The sequence below is a fragment of the Triticum urartu genome, chromosome 2A, assembly GCF_056163025.1.
Source record: "Triticum urartu cultivar PI428250 chromosome 2A, HENAU_Tu73, whole genome shotgun sequence".
Lineage (NCBI taxonomy): Eukaryota > Viridiplantae > Streptophyta > Magnoliopsida > Poales > Poaceae > Triticum > Triticum urartu.
This window is the reverse complement of record NC_141874.1, coordinates 553830677-553845758: the sequence shown is the minus strand read 5'-3', so window position 1 is coordinate 553845758 and position 15082 is coordinate 553830677.

Below are 15082 nucleotides of genomic sequence, written 5' to 3'. Positions count from 1 at the left end.
GCTATTCCCTGCGTTACCTTTTTTTTTTTTCTGGCAAATTCCGTGCGTTGCGTGGAAAATAGGATTGGCCTAGTAGAACTGTGGGGGCGTCGATGGGCTCGTTTGATCCGCGTCCTCGACATGTTGCTGTAGGCATGTAGCCTCCTTGAAAATTGTTTTGGTTGGTGCCCAGAGAAGCACCTTGGCCAGATGCCTAGCCGCAAATTCTACTCCCTTCGTCTAAAAATCCTTGTTTTATATTTGTCTAAATATGAATATATTTAGACATGTTTTAATATTATTAGATACATCAGTATTTAGACAAATCTAAAATAAGCTTTTTTGACGGAGGTAATATCATATATAATCATCTACTTTTCTATATGGGCCATGTCTGAAACCAAAGCGCTTTCACAGCAAGAATTACTTTGGTCAAGTATGCAACCAAACACTCCATGCGCAAGGGTGCAGAGCGGCGCCCGATCCGCCCCGCTCCATAGTTAAAATTGATTTTCTTTAGTTATAACTACCCCGCTCAGTTTTAGTTCAATCCGAACTAACCCTCTACTTATGCTGGACTATGCGAGATGCCTGCTTGCATCCCTATCCATGTGTGACCAGGCATAAAACCTCAGATTTTTCGAATATCCAATTCGGTGCCCAGGTCTAGATGAACATGGTGAACAGTAGCGCTATAAAAAATAGATTTTATTATAAAAAAATGATTTTTTTGAATGGAAGATGTTCAAGTGCATGATGTGCGTGCAAAATTTTCATCCCATTTGAACATCTGTGGAGCTCGTGGCAAAAAAGAGAAAACTGGCCAAAAAAGTGCATGAACAGTAACCTTACTCACATAGCCGAATTTTATCTTTTTTGTCACGCGCTCCTCGAATGCCAAAACTCTACCAATATTTACACGAAGATCACACACACAAGCATCTTGCTTGCAAAAAAAAATTCAGATTTTTTTGAATTTATTTTCTATTTTTTGCAAATTTTTGATTTTGCCCTTCAAATTTTTAGGTTATGTCCACGTAGCAGTTTTTGTCAGGCACGAGAGTTTAGGATCTAAACCAAACAGACCCGATATCTCACCTCTACATAATGTGTATGCTAGGGCATATCCAAGGCTGACCATCAAACATACACTATATTTCCGGATCATAGTGTCTGGATAAATTTTGTCATCCAACGAGGATCTGTCTATGTCAGCTTAGCAGTCTGATCGTACGGATTCTGATATCCAAAAGACAAGCATTGGGGGTGGGGCTTTGTCATAGTTGGGACATGCACTTGACCAATCATATGATGCTCCTCCTCTCTCTCCTCTCAACTGCACATGTATGGTTTCTCTCTCATCTCTCTTCTCCCAAACGGACACTAAATCACAAATATCCCACCACGGTCCCCACTTACGTTTTCCTCTTCCAACCGGATACTTTATGATTAGCAATTGATGGCTTTCTCCCGCATCATGTCTACAAACCACGTCCAGACATAAAAATAGACATATACTGAAAAAATTTGGGCAAGTGTTGGAAATGCCCTTAGTTGCACACAGAAGAAACTAACATACACAGTAAGTGCAGCGTACAACTGGAGGAATAAAGTTAGTTCAGATCTCTCAAAACTTGAAGGGCCTCTTTGAACCCGAAGGAAAAGTGAAGGGAGAACGTAGGAACATGACATTTTCATATGGTATTGTTATTCATGCGTTTGACTCAAAGTAATGGGGCAAAGGAGGAAAAGAGGATTTTTTTCTTTGATCTCGGTTTAGAAGAAAACTCAAGAATTTTAATATCCGCTCGAACCTCTTTTCAAATTCCTATGCATGAAGAACGATACTAAGATACTTAGACTAGCCACAGTGGAGAGTAATATACACTAGTAACACATACATATTCCTAGACTATGTTACTATCTTCATAGTGGGTAGTAACATATGTGTGGTGTCATGCAAAGCTTCATTTATTATGTTATAGACTCATATTGCATTGGGACATGTGATGTAACAGTAACTAGCTAAGTTAGTAGAACTGCCTCTCTTTTCATTAACTCATTGCCACATAGACAAATTTGTTGAGTTGGACTTGAAGTTACTACTGAAGTTACTCCCATTGTGGCTAGTCTTAGTGACATAAGAACCTTCTAATTATACATTTTCTTACGTGGTTTGACTTTAGTTTGACCATCGTTATTAGGAATCCTTTTTTTCCAGTTCCTGTGAACCAAACACACCAGTTGACAGAATTCATGTGTCTACCAGTCCTCTGTTTTGCATGAGCATTTCTATCATATTCCTGTATTTTTTTCCATTCCCGCATTTTTGGAATACTACAAATCAAATGAGCCCGGACTATGAATTGGGATGGTATTGATTATACCTACTCTAAAACGAAGTCACCATATCTAACAAATAATACAAATACTACACCCATAACTGAAAAGAACTTTTAGACAAGTTAAGAATGGACGTGGACCCAAACATTACTCAATTACCAAGAATAATACTTTACGATTTACACATTTCAGCTTCTCAGAGAAGGAATGCCGGTGTCACATTATGCCTGATAAACTACAGCAGGATCACTCATCATTTATACATTTTGGTGCTTGAAATCAATGTATATGCTCTACACACCGAATATGTATTATGCAGTGGAAATATGCAGAAATAAGATAAATATAAGGAATTATAGAATCATTGAGATGAGCGTGGAACTTGTTCTTAGTTTTACGAGGAACCCCAAACTAATCTTAACTATACTTTGAACCACCATGTTAGTTTCTTGCTCGGAACCGCCTTTCGCCTTAGAATAAAAAAGCTCCCCGTTGATAAAAAATCATAACTAACAAAACTATAAGTCCCTTGCATTTTATGGGAGCACAACTAATAATTAGATTTAACAAATCCTTTTTTCGCGAATACGCAATGTTTGCGTATCATTTCATTCATAGAAGGAGTAAAATGAGTATAGAAGAGTACAACACACATGCCATGAATGCAGGAAGGCGTGAACATTGTGCCTAGGGCAGAGAGATAAGAGATGCTCAGCCGATATAGAGGATACATCACAGCCAAACCTACCAAACCTAAGCTAAGAACGACAATGCCAAACCAACAAGAATTCCAACATCGTCCGAGCCAAAACCGGGAATACCGCAAGCGAGAAAGATAGTGTCTTCAAGAAGGAAGACGACGCCGAGACACCGTCACTATCCGGTCTGGGGGACCCGGACCTAGGGTTTTCCCCCGAGCTCGAAGAGGGGCTTAGCTGAAGGCCTTAGCAACGCCTCCAAGAAGGAAACAACACCCGCGGGCGCCGTTGCTGCCAGCACCGGCAAGCCGTGTTGGGGAATGCAGTATTTCAAATTTTTTACCTACGATCACGCAAGATCTATCTAGGAGATGCATATCAATGAGCGGAGAGAGTGTGTCCACGTACCCTTGTACCGTCAGCGGAAGCGTTTAGTAACGCGGTTGATGTAGTCGAACGTCTTCGCGATCCAACCGATCCAAGCACCGAACGTACGGCACCTCCGTGTTCAGCACACATTCAACTCGATGATGTCCCTCGAACTCTTGATCCAGTTGAGGCCGAGGGAGAGTTCCGTCAGCACGACGGCGTGGCGATGGTGATGATGAAGTTACCGGCGCAGGGCTTCGCCTAAGCACTACGACGATATGACCGAGGTGTGTAAATGTGGAAGGGGGCACCGCACATAGCTAAGAGAAACTTTGGTGTGTCTTTGGGGTGCCCCCTCCCATGTATATAAAGGGGGGCAGGAGAGGTGGCCGACCCTAGAGGGGGGCGCGCCATGGGGGGGGGTTCCTACTTGGACTCCCGGTCCAAGTAGGATTCGGCCCCCCCTTTCCTAGTCCAAGTAGGAGAAGAAGGGAAGGAGGAAAGGAAGAGAAGGAAGGAGGGGGGGGGCGCCGCCCCCTCTTGTCCAATTCGGACTGGGCAGGGGGGAGCACGCGCCACCTCTGGCCGGCCCTCTCTCTTCTCCACTAAGGCCCATGATGGCCCATTAACTTCCCGAGGGGGGGGGGGGTTCGGTAACCCCCGGTACTCCGAAACTTATCTGAAACGACCCGAACCATTTCGGTGTCCGAATGTAGCCTTCCAATATATGAATCTTTATGTCTCGACCATTTCGAGACTCCTCGCCATGTCCGTGATCTCATCCGAGAATCCGAACAAATTTCGGTTCATCAAAACACGAAACTCATAATACAAATCCTCATCGAACGTTAAGCGTGCGGACCATACGGGTCCGAGAACTATGTAGACATGACCGAGACATATCTCCGGTCAATAACCAATAGCGGAACCTGGATGCTCATATTGGATCCTATATATTCTACGAAGACCTTTATCGGTCAAACCGCATAACAACATATGTTGGTCCCTTTGTCATCGGTATGTTACTTGCCCGAGATTCGATCGTCGGCATCATCATACCTAGTTCAATCTCGTCACCGGAAAGTCTCTTACTCGTTCCATAATGCATCTTCCCACAACTAACTCATTAGTCACATTGCTTGCAAGGCTTATAGTGATGAGCATTACCGAGAGGGCCCATAGATACCTCTCCGGCACACGGAGTCACAAATCCTAATCTCGATTTATGCCAACTCAACAAACACCTTCGGAGACACCTGTAGAGCATCTTTATAATCACCCAGTTACATTGTGACGTTTGATAGCACACAAGGTGTTCCTCTGGTACTCAGGAGTTGCATAATCTCATAGTCAGAGGAACATGTATAAGTCATGAAGAAAGCAATAGCAATAAAACTAAACGATCATTATACTAAGCTAATGGATGGGTCTTGTCCATCACATCATTATCTAATGATGTGATACCTTTCATCAAATGACAACACATGTCTATGGTCCGGAAACTTAACCATCTTTGATTAACGAGCTAGTCAAGTAGAGGCATACTAAGGACACTTTGTTTTGTCTATGTATCCACACATGTATCAAGTTTCCGGTTAATACAATTATAGCATGAATAATAAACATTTATCATGATATAAGGAAATATAAATAACAACTTTGATATTGCCTCTAGGGCATATTTCCTTCAGTCTCCCACTTGCACTAGAGTCAATAATCTAGTTCACATCGTCATGTGATTTAACACCAATAGTTCACATCTTTATGTGATTAGTTCACATCACCATGTGACTAATACCCAAAGGGTTTTACTAGAGTCAATAATCTAGTTCACATCATTATGTGATTAACACCCAAAGAGTACTAAGGTGTGATCATGTTTTGCTTGTGAGAGAAGCTTTAGTCAATGGGTCTGTCACATTCATAGCCATATGGATTTTTCAATTTTTCTATGTCTACAATGCTCTGCATGGAGCTACTCTAATTAATTGCTCCCACTTTCAATATGTATCCAAATTGAGACTCAGAGTCATCCGGATCGGTGTAAAAGCTTGCATCGGCGTAACTCTTTACGACGAACTCTTTATCACCTCCATAACCGAGAAATATCTCCTTAGTCTTCTAAGGATATTTTTAACTGCTGTCCAGTAATCCACTCCTAGATCAATATTGTACACCCTTGCCAAACTCATGGCAAGGTACATGTAACATTCCAAATTTTCAATTTGGAATGTTATACAATAGATCATCATTGCATATCATATTTATTTGCATTTTGGTTGATCCTAGAAATTCTACGCAACTCAAGGACCCTCGGAGAGAGTTGGGGATTTCGTTATTTTTTTTCATATTTGAGTTTTCTCAAATTTTGAAAATAGGATCATTTGATTTTATTTATTTTATCTTCAATTATTTCTATTATCAAAATATGAGAGAGGGAATAAAATGACTTTCCCAAAATAAAGAAATATTGAGCATTCAATAAAAAAAATCAAATAATATTTTACTTTGGTTTTATTTGCTATTTTATTTGAATTTAGGAAAAATGCGCGTTTTTGAAAATTGCATTTAGGCCCCAAATAAATGTTCATCCTGTGCGGCTTGATTTTAGAAGCCGGGGAAAATTTATTTCAGGATTTTTGGAGTCCGTTTAGTATTTCTTTTGTTTTTTTCTGAGCATAATTATTTAAAAAAATCCGAACCGACCTTGGGCCTTGTCCGGCCAGGACTCCGCCTGACCGAGGCTTTATATAGCGAGCCAACCGGGGCGCCTCAGCCCAAAACCGCCGCCGCCCAAACCCTAGCCGCCCGCGCCGCCCGCCCTTGCCGCCGCCGCCGCCTGCGCCGCCGGCGGAGCCCCGCCGCCGCCCGCCGGTTTTTTTAGAAAACCATTGGTTTTCACCGGTTTTTTTATATTCATTTTTAGATAGATCAGTTTTTTTCTTGGTTTAGTTAATTAGCAAGCGTTCACTCGTTCGTTCGTTTTAACGAACGTGTTCATCATTTAGATCCAGATAACGAACGTTCGTTCCTTAATCTGTTCGTCGTTCTTTTTCTTGGATTAAATCCGCGATTTTTCTGATCGCGATTTCTGATCAGATTTTCGTTTTAGTATAACTTTTCGCTCGTTTATCGGAATCAGGCGATTCAAGCGCCTGGAGTTTTGTCTCGAAACCCTCTTTCCGTTTAACCAACTCAAACAAGTTTTTGCCTATGTAAAATTTGACCTAGATCCAGAATAGTAAACGAAGCTTGTTTCTTTTGTCGTTTGTCTTTCGTTGCTTCGTTCCATTTGATTCTTTTTGCCAACCGGAGTTCTTAAGTTGAACTTTCTGGTTAGATCTCTTATTTGAGTTTTACCCATGCATTAGTTGAGTACTTATTGTATGCTTGTTTGTTTGTGACAGAGTACCCGGAGTGCGCCGCTTGCTACTTCGAATTGCTAGGTTTTGCGGATCATCAATAAGGCAAGTAACACTTTGATCATATTTCCCATTACCCAGTTATTTTATTGCATTAGAACAATCCTCACACATTGCATGATTAGGATCTAATTAAATTGTGGGTTTGGGAAGTAGATGAGGTAGTACCTATCACCTGTTTTATTATCAAACCTTTGGGAGTTACTTCTACGTTTGCTTATTATGCCATGCTATGCTAGTAGACGTGGATTGGGTGAGTGAAATCCATGACAGATGTGAGTTTGTTAAATTAATGGTTTATCTAAGGTGGCAACTTAAATACACATCTGGGTGGATTGAGGCACCTGGGTATTCCAGTGATTGCCTATTTTTCTTTTGGACCGCCACCCAGGCTCAAAGGGATCATGGGATTATTCATACTAGAAACTTCCGTGTGCAGCCACAATCTACTATGGGCTCTAGCATAGTTGATTAAGTTGTGCGAACTCTTACAGTGGTAGACTAGCAGATGTAGGGGAAAGTAGGTGTAATGGTCTACCCGTTTGTAAGGTGTGAGCATTTCTGAAAGACTATGTCTCGGTCATCCGTTTCTCAAACACCATGTAGTGAGAGAATCCCAACGGAGGAGACGTGGTCTTGTGGGGAAAAGTGTGCAAACCTCTGCAGAGTGTATAAACTAATCATGGTTAGCCGTGTCCCCCAGTTATGGACATCTTGAGTATCTAGTACTTGGATTATCATGTGAATCTCATCATGTTACTCTAAATAATTTTGTTGGGTTTTAATGATGATGTTTAATTGGGATTGAGAGGGTGTCTACACTCTCAATGTTTAACAACCACCATGATAGTTAAATAAAATGTATTCCTTTGCAGTAGGGAAAAATTGGCTTTACGCAAAACTGTAACCATAGAGCTTTCCACCAGCCAAATATGCATATAGTATAGCCTTATTCTTTCATTTCTCTCTATGTGTTACATTGCCAGCATATTCCATGTGCTGACCCGTTTCGGGCTGCAATGTTCATGTTGCAGACTTTTTCAGACGACGAGTAAGGTGCCTTTAGGTCGTGGTTCTATACTCAGTGATGCCGTTGGAGTTGATGCACTCACTTATCTTCCAAGCCTTCTGCTGTTATCGTTATTAGATGGCCTTAAGCCATATTTATTGTAATAAGTTCTCTTTTGAGACTCGATGTAATAAGTGTGTGATTGCTACTCTATTATAAATCCTTCAAGTACTGTGTGGTGTCAGCATTACTGATCTAGGGATGACACCGGAGCACAGAGATTGGACCGTTTGAGGTCTGGTCGCTACAAGATGGTATCAGAGCACACACTGACTGTAGGACACGACCACTAAGCTAAAGCCCTAGATCACTACTCACTCTTCTCATTCTGAATCCTCATCTTTTCTACTCTTTTAGGATGGCGGATGCAAGGAACAAGTTCACACAGCCGGATGAAGATACACCCTTTGGACGTCACTTGAAGGAAGTCACTAGATATCTGAACATAGGAGTACCAGGCTTCACCGGAACCTACAACGCCACTTTACCGGAAGAGGAGCACTGGATGATTCAAGTTCAAGTTCCAGGAAGGACGTTCATGCTAGTCACTGAGCCCATAGAGTTTTCCTTTGATGCACCAACCTGGAGTCTAGAAAAGAGCATGGCATCTCACATCACCATGGGACGCATTGGAGAAGTTTACCGCAATGATCTCAAGGATACTATCAACCAGATTTGTGGGCGCCGAGATGAGTACTGGGAGATGATCAGCACTAGGAAGGATAGATCAATTGCAGCTTTTATCCATGAGTTAAACCAGCACATTCGACGTCAGGAGAACCAGATGTGCGCAGACATGATAGATCTGAAGAAGGCGAGGACAAGAATCACGGAACTGGAGGAAGAACTCAAGGCTACACGTGAAGATTATGAAGAGGAAATCGAAGTATTAGTGGAGAAGAATGACGATCTGATCAAGAAGATCGGAATGTTTATGGGAGGCCCTACACCAGTAGAAGAAGACGAAGAACCCAAGGAGATTTGCCCTGAAGACTACATCATCATCGACGACACCGACTCGGATCCAGATGATAGCGATGATGACTATGTTGATGAAGCAGGAGCAGATATCATGGAGTCTGCAACCGAAGAATATTTCTAGTAGACCACCCCATCAGTAGTAGTAGTCCACCATGTAAATATAGTAGTCCGAGCACTTTTGCGATAGTTAGATCGATTGTATGCCCTTGTTTGATTGAATGAAGTGAATTGTTTGCTTTTGCCTCATGTGCATATGGGTAGTGTTTTCTCTCTAGACCCCTCTCTATTCTTAAATCTCATCTTTTCTAAACCCTCAGATGCCTCTGAGACGTGACCCTAGATTTACCTTCCCACCGGAGCTCACTCAGTTGATCCAGCAGCAGAACACGTTGATGCAGTTGCTAGTCCAGAATCAGAATCAGGGGAACAACAACAACAACCCACCACCACCACCACCACCACCTGTTGATCACTTAAGCCCGTTTTCTTAGGCTGAATCCACTGGTGTTTTCTAGTAGCACCGAGCCTATAGTAGCAGATGATTGGCTCCGCAAGACAGCAAGGGAATTGACCACGGTAGGATGCACAGATGCGGAAAAGGTGAAGTTTGCCGCACATCAGCTTGAAGGACCCGCGACATCATGGTGGGAGAATTTCACCGCCACTTTCCCTATCGATACTATCACATGGGACCAGTTTCAGCAGGCTTTCCGTACTACCCATGTTTTAGCAGGAGCTATGGCCATGAAGAAGTGTGAGTTTCGCAACTTGCGCCAAGGAGGACGGACAGTTGGCCAGTATGTGGAGGACTTTAGTAAGCTAGCACGTTATGCCCCAGATGACGTTGCTAAGGATGCAGCTAAGCAGGAGAAGTTTCTAGAAGGACTGAATGATGAGTTGAGCATGCAGTTGATGGTAGCAACCTTCAACAACTACCAGGAGTTGGTAGATCGTGCTCTTATGATTGAAGGGAAGCAACAGCAGATTGAGAATCACAAGAGGAAGTATGGACAAGGGAAGTACAATTCAGGAGCTCAGCAGAAGCCATGTTTTACCTCTAGACCGGGAGGACATTTTCAGCATACCCATGGAGGAGGTAGCTCGCACAATCATAACGGCCCCAAGAATGGTAATGGGAATGGAGGAAGCAACGGCCAGAACCGTACCAACCCATCAACCCCAGCCAAAAGATACCTGAGCCAAGTCACTTGCTTTAAGTGCCAGAAGACCGGACATTATGCCAATGAATGTCCTGAATCTCAGAATGGAAATGGCAATGGAAGCTCTAGGAAGAAGTCGAACCCTTTCAATAGGGGACAGGTGAACCACGTTAACGTGGAGGATGTTGAAGAGCATCCGGATGCAGTAATCGGTAAGTTTTTGGTTAAGTCATTTACTGCAATCGTTCTTTTTGATACTGGTGCATCACATTCATACATATCAAGGGGATTTGCGGATAAGTATAACCTGCCCACCAAAGTTCTTAGAACACCCATGTTAGTAAGCTCACCAGGAGCGGAGTATATGGCTAGTAAGGGATGTTTTCAAGTGCCATTGAGTATAGGTAGGCATGTGTTTCCCTCGGATTTAATCATTTTGGAATCACAAGGTTTGGATGTAACTCTGGGTATGGATTGGCTATCGATGTATGGAGGAAACATCGATTGTGCTAGTAAGTCAATTTTGCTTACCACCCTAGAAGGGAGAAGGATCAAGTATGTATCCCGGCATGTGCCAAAAAGGACTCAAGTAAATTCGTTAACAGGAGTTGTGCAGGAGGAAGTACTAGCAATGAAGGATTTCCTTGATGTATTTCCAGAGGAGTTGCCAGGCATGCCACCGAATAGAGATATTGAGTTTTTGATTGAGCTTTTGCTAGGCATAGGGCCAATATCTAAGAGACCATATAGGATGCTCGCAAAGGATTTGGAGGAGATTAAGAAGCAGATTAAGGAGTTACTGGATAAAGGTTATATTCGCCAAAGTTCTTCGCCTTGGGGATTGCCAGTACTTCTAGTGGAGAAGAAGGATGGGTCGTTAAGGATGGTTGTTGATTATCAAGGATTGAATGAAGTAACCATCAAGAACAAGTACCCACTACCGATGATCAATGATCTGTTTGATAGATTGCAAGGAGCTAAGGTATTTTCCAAGATCGATCTGCGATCAGGATACCATCAGTTGAAGATTCGAGAACAGGATATACCTAAGACGGCTTTTACCACCAGGTATGGACTGTACGAGTATACGGTCATGTCGTTTGGACTGACTAACGCCCCTGCATATTTTATGAACATGATGAACAAGGTGTTTATGGAGTTTTTGGATAAGTTCGTCGTAGTGTTCATTGATGATATCCTGGTTTACTCGAAAAATGAAGAGGAGCATAAGGAGCATTTGCGTTTGGTACTTGGTAAGCTCAGAGAACATCAGTTATATGCCAAGTTTAGCAAATGTGAGTTTTGGTTGAAGGAAGTTGGATTTCTCGGACACGTTATATCCGGAGAAGGTATAGCAGTAGATCCCACCAAGTTTGTCACTGTGACAAATTTGGAAGCCCCAAGAACAATTGGAGAGATCCGGAGTTTTCTTGGACTCGCAGGATACTACCGGAGGTTCATTGAAAATTTCTCGAAAATTGCAAAACCTATGACGGAGTTGTTGAAGAAGGATACAAAGTTCAAATGGAACGAGGAATGTGAGGCCAGTTTCCAGGAGTTGAAGAAACGTTTGTTTACATCACCAGTGTTGATTTTGCAAGATCAGACTAAGGATTATGAGGTGTATTGCAACGCTTCACATCGAGGACTTGGAGCAGTGCTTATGCAGGAAGGAAGAGTTGTTTCATATGCCTCATGATAGCTTAAGCCTCATGAGTTAAATTATTCCATGCATGATTTGGAGTTAGCAGCCGTAGTACATGCATTGAAGACTTGGAGGCATTTTCTCATTGGAAACCATTGTGAGGTGTACACGGATCACAAGAGTTTGAAGTCTATTTTCACGCAAAAGGAGCTGAATCTCAAGCAAAGGAGATGGTTGGAGCTCATCAAGGATTATGATATGAGATTGCATTATCATCCCGGAAAGGCTAACGTAGTAGCTGACGCATTGAGCCGTAAAAGTCATGTCAACACCCTAATGACGGGAGATTTACCAAGGGAGTTAGCCGGAAATCTTTGTGAGCTATGTTTGGAGATAGTCCCGAGAGGCTATGTAGCAGCATTGGAGATTCAGTCTACTTTGATGGATAAGATCAGAGAAGCTCAAAGGAATGACAAGGAGATTGCTTCTATTAATGAGAAAATGAGCAAAGGAAAAGCTAAATGATTTCGTGAGGATGAGCACGACACCTTATGGTTTGAAGACCGTGTTTATGTGCCTAATGACCCGGAGATCAGGAAGTTAATTCTGCAAGAGGCCCATGATTCACCATATTCGATTCACCCAGGAAATACCAAGATGTATTTGGATTTGAAGGATATTTTCTGGTGGACCGCAATGAAGAAGGATATTGCGGAGTATGTAGTAGTTTGTGATGTATGTTAGAGAGTAAAGGCAGAGAATCAGAAGCCAGCAGGATTGCTACAGCCATTGCCGATACCCGAATGGAAGTGGGATAAGTTAGGCATGAATTTTATTACAGGATTGCCCAGAACTCGTTCAAGCTATGACTCGATTTGGGTTGTAGTTGATCGTTTGACAAAGGTAGCTCATTTCATTCCAGTGAAGACTACCTATACTAGTGCCAAGTTGACAAAGATATACATGACCAGGATCGTATGTCTGCATGGAGTTCCAAGGAGCATTGTATCAGATAGAGGAACCCAATTTACCTCAAAGTTCTGGAATCGGTTGCATGAAACTTTGGGTACCAGGCTAGAGTTCAGTATAGCTTTCCATCCGCAGACTGATGGACAGACCGAGAGAGTCAATCAGATTTTGGAGGATATGCTAAGAGCTTGTGCGCTAGATTATGGATCTAGTTGGGATGAGAATTTGCCATACACAGAGTTCTCTTATAACAACAGTTATCAATCCAGTTTGAAGATGGCCCCTTTCGAAGCCTTGTACAGAAGGAGGTGCAGGACCCCATTGTCGTGGGATGAAGTTGGAGACCGCCAGTTGTTTGGACCGAATCTGATTAAGGAGTCTGAACAGAAGGTGAAATTGATTCGCGATAGGCTCAAGGTAGCCCAGTCCAGGCAGAAGAGCTACGCAAATTCTAAACGCAAGGAGACAGTTTACGAAGTCGGAGACCGAGTTTATCTTTGAGTATCTCCACTTCGAGGAGTTAAACGCTTTGGAGTTAAGGGAAAGTTAGCGCCATGTTTTGTAGGACCATACAAGGTTTTGGAGCATATGGGAGAAGTAGCCTATAAGTTGGAATTGCCCGAAGGATTGTCAGGAGTTCACGACGTATTCCACGTTTCCTAGTTGAAGAAGTGCCATGCAGAGATGGCTGATATACCGCTGAGAGACACAATGCCACTGGAAGCGATTCAGTTGGACAGTGATTTGACCTATAAGGAGAAACCAGTCAAGATTCTTGAGTATGCCAGCCGAGTCACCCGCAACAAGGTTATCAAGTTTTGCAAAGTTCAATGGAGCCACCACACGAAGGATGAAGCCACCTGGGAGTGAGAGGAATATCTGCTGAAGAACCACCCTCACCTATTTTCTAGCCAACCCGAATCTCGAGGGCGAGATTCATCTTAAGGGGGGTAGGTTTGTAACATCCCAAAATTTCAATTTGGAATGTTATACAATAGATCATCATTGCATATCATATTTATTTGCATTTTGGTTGATCCTAGAAATTCTACGCAACTCAAGGACCCTCGGAGAGAGTTGGGGATTTCGTTATTTTTTTCATATTCGAGTTTTCTCAAATTTTGAAAATAGGATCATTTGATTTGATTTATTTTATCTTCAATTATTTCTATTATCAAAATATGAGAGAGGGAATAAAATGACTTTCCCAAAATAAAGAAACATTGAGGATTTAATAAAAAATCAAATAAGATTTTATTTTGGTTTTATTTTCTATTTTATTTGAATTTTGGAAATGCGCATTTTCCAAATTGCATTTAGGCCCCAAATAAATGTTCATCCTGTGCAGCTTGATTTTAGAAGCCGGGGAAAATTTATTTCGGGATTTTTGGAGTCCGTTTAGTATTTCTTTTGTTTTTTTCTAAGCATAATTATTTTAAGAAAATCTGAACCGACCTTGGGCCGTGTCCGGCCAGGACTCCGCCTGGCTGAGGCTTTATATAGCGAGCCACCCGGGTCGCCTCAGCCCAAAACCGCCGCCGCCCAAACCCTAGCCGCCCGCGCCGCCCGCCCTAGACACAGCCGCCGCCGCGCCACCGCCGCTGCCGCCGGATCCCCGCCGCCGACGAGGTCGAACCGCCGCCGCCCGCCGGTTTTTTAGAAAACCGTTGGTTTTCACCGGTTTTTTTGGTATTTTTTTAGATTCGTTTTTTAGATAGATCGGTTTTTTTTCTCGGTTTAGTTAATTAGTGAGTGTTCGCTTGTTCGTTCGTTTTAATAAACGCGTTCATCATTTAGATCCAGATAACGAACGTTCGTTCGTTAATCTGTTCGTCGTTTTCTTTTTCTCGGATTAAATCCGCGATTTTTCTGATCGTGATTTCTGATCCGATTTTCGTTTTAGTATAACTTTTCGCTCGTTTATCGGAATCAGGCGATTCAAGCGCGTGGAGTTTCGTCTCGAAACCCTCTTTCCGTTTAACCAACTCAAACAAGTTTTTGCCTCTATAAAATTTAACCTAGATCCAGAATAGTAAATGAAGCTTGTTTATTTTGCCGTTTGTCTTTCGTTGCTTCATTCGATTTGATTCTTTTTGCCAACCAGTGTTCTTAAGTTGAACTTTCTGGTTAGATCTCTTATTTGAGTTTTACCTGTGCATTAGTTGAGTACTTATTGTATGCTTATTTGTTTGCGATAGAGTACCCGGAGTGCGCCGCTTGCTACTTCGAATCGCTAGGTTTTGCGGATCATCAGCAAGGCAAGTAACACTTTGATCATACTTCCCATTACCCAGTTTTTTTATTGCATTAGAACAATACTTACACATTGCATGATTAGGATCTAATTAAATTGTGGGTTTGGGAAGTACATGAGGTAGTACCTATCACCTGTTTTATTATCAAACCTTTTGGAGTTACTTCTACGTTTGCTTATTATGCCATGCTAT